This window comes from Pongo abelii, chromosome 11 (assembly GCF_028885655.2).
Source record: "Pongo abelii isolate AG06213 chromosome 11, NHGRI_mPonAbe1-v2.0_pri, whole genome shotgun sequence".
Classification (NCBI taxonomy): Eukaryota; Metazoa; Chordata; class Mammalia; order Primates; family Hominidae; genus Pongo; species Pongo abelii.
In genome coordinates, this window is record NC_071996.2 from 33,824,675 (window position 1) to 33,827,596 (window position 2,922).

A 2,922-nucleotide genomic window follows, 5' to 3' on the forward strand; every position below is an offset into this window, starting at 1 on the left:
ATCTGTAAAATCTTCCTGCAACATTCAAAATAACTCAGAAGATCCTTGTCACCACTAGAAATTCCTGCCCCAGTCCCCACCCCCAGGATCAGCTTACCTAGGAAACTCACTGAGGTAAGCCCAGAGCCACCCTGAGTTTTCTCAGACATTTCAACACCTATTTGATTGCTAACTACCCATTGCCTTCCCTATGCAAGGGGTTAGCACAAAGCACTGAAAATTCCTCCCACCCCAGATGCTGCTGCTTCCTCCTCACCAGCCTACCACGTCTCAGCTCTCCTTGCGGTCTCAGCCATAGCTCACATCAACTAATTCTTCAATGTGAGAAGCTTTGATAAAGTTGACATAAAATATGCCTGCTTATAAGATCTTTCTCAAGGAAAATAATCAGCTACCCAGATATTCTATACTGTTTCAGGCTCTCAAATTATTATTCTTCCCAGAACCTACGCAGTCAAAATATTGATGTACAAAGGTTTGGTTTACTCTCCACTTTCACTAGAAAGTGGGAAAAACTGACTTGGCCAGATGTAGAGGATGAGGCTTTCATCCTCAAATTGTAGGTCACTGAGAGACAAGGAAATTTCAAAATGTGTTTTATTGTGGTTTTAAGCTGTAAGTAATAATGAATGTGTTTATTTATTCAACGAACATTTGTCGGGACACATAGCTATTTGCTAAGCCCTATGTTCATTTGAGGGACCCAGAGCTAGTGGGGTTGCAGTGCTATATAGTGACATAGACATGTAAACAAATGTGCTAGATTATTTATTGTGATGCTAACTTCTTGCTGTTTTCTCACATCTCAACTGGAAATTAAGTTGAAATAATTTTCTTCATATTGCTACTTTTATAGTCTTGGAAAATTGTCAAAAACTTGGTATCTGGGACAAAAGCAGAAGTTGCAGGGCAATTGTTCATCTTTTTTAACCCACATTTTTCTTTAGGAGTCTAGAACCACTGAGAAAAACTGAAGCTGGAGTTTTAAAAGAGGAAAGATAGCTGAAGACCATGGGGAACAATGGTTTAAGGTTTGGGGGTTTCTGTGAATAATACCCAATGTCTTTCTCACCAGAGGAGGAAAAGCTTTGGTGGGAAATGATGAGACCATAACCCACTGGTGAAAGAGTTCTAGGTTCATAATAGACACTAAGGAAATGGAATTGCCTGCTTGGAAATCACCATATGCCCTGGAGAAGCCCAAAAGGGTTCAGGAAACGGGCACATCCATGAGTGGCTGGCATGATAGAAGTCCTTCCACCTTTCTCAGGTAAGCAGTAGGTGCTTCTCTTATCACAGGGATGGGGAGAAGCAGAAAGGAGAGAGGAGACTGATTTAGTTCTATACTCTCTCAAGCAAGGGTTGATCTAGATTGATTTTAAAAATTAAGAAATTCGGTGTTTTCTATACCTGCCTCTTACGTAGGAAACTTACTTCTGCCACTCAAATAAATATAATAAGACATATGTGCTATCAAAGAAACATATGTGGAGACAAAAAGGAAGAAATGGTAAATCTTTCTAGGGAAATAGGAAGGGGAGGTGAAAGAAAAAAAAATAAAGGCTTTATAGCTCACACACTTCCTAAGTTGCTCTAGTCCCATAATATTTGTGTCCAATGTCTGTGTCACATGCTCAGAAGTATGTTGGCAGGGTTGTGCCAGCTGACTAATATAAAAAGATCATTCTAGGTGAGGACAGGGTGACTTATAATGCATTAAAGTGATGCCTTCTAAAAAGACTATTTCTATTTATGAATAGATTAATTGATTTATTTTATGAATAAATTTTTAATGCCTTAACCTAAACAAGGAAGTAACAATGTCAATATATTAGGCCTAATCAAAGAAGCAGTCCAAGACATCTGTTGTTCTTCTAATGGCACCAAGTAAGCCATTACCTTCTCTGCTTTTATATCTGATGATAGGTACGTAGGTAGGTAGATAGACATTAAACTGATAAGAACAGATACTACACTTGTTCTTAGCCAAAAGGTTGAGAAGTGATGTGACGTTAGATAAATAGATAGATAAATGATGATTGATACATAGATAGATAGAGAGATAGTAGATTTATATGTTAAACTGAAATTGAAGGGAAAAAATGCACTGTTCATTATATGTATATGTGTAATTGTATGGGTGTATATGTTTGTTTTGAAGATTAGAAACAAAGAAAATCACACAACTGTTAACAGCAGTTCATTTCAAGAATGGGAAATCCATCTGGTGTTTCTTTTTCTTTTTATATTTTTTATTATATTTTCTTTGTTATTATTTGGCATATTTCAGTATTATTTTCTTATAAGCTTTAATTATTTCCTTTTTGATATTTATTTTTCCATCAGCCTGTTCACAATAGACATCTATTACCTGATGATTACACAAAACTGAAAGTTGTAATTTTTTATCTCTAATTTTGAGAGCAGACCACAGGGAAGGAAAACTTCTAGTTGGAGAGTCTATGCACAGTAGAGATTCTAGAAATATTACTTCTTGCAAAACATTAAAATGGAAGATTATTCTTATAATCTGAGCTGCAGGGCTAACTAAGAGTCCAGGTTCATCCCCACCTCATGGCTTTTTGCATCTTACCTTCACCTGGGGATTTTCACGGGGCTGCCACTTCAGGTCACAGAGGGCTCAGCCCAGTTTTTAACTTCCTGGCTGCGTATACTAAGGCAATCCTGCTGTCCTTACCCAGATAATGCTGACCATATTCCTTTGGATTATCTTCTTCACAATCAATATCATAGTCTTATATCAGCTTATTTTTTACTTTTCTGTGTATTGTTGAACACTGTCCACTAAATGATAGTGGCTGAGGACTGAGGTTGTGTCTGACTTGTACAATGCCCATCACCAGAGCCGGGTATACCTCTATATCGGCAGCATTTAAGGTATTTTTTAAATTGATGATTGAA

At 37.3% G+C, this 2,922-nt stretch overlaps 1 pseudogene; it reads right to left on the reverse strand.

The window, feature by feature from the left end:
• Positions 1-1,832: 1,832 nt before the first annotated feature.
• On the reverse strand, positions 1,833-2,006 carry LOC112132530 (U2 spliceosomal RNA; annotated as a pseudogene).
• Positions 2,007-2,922: the final 916 nt, after the last annotated feature.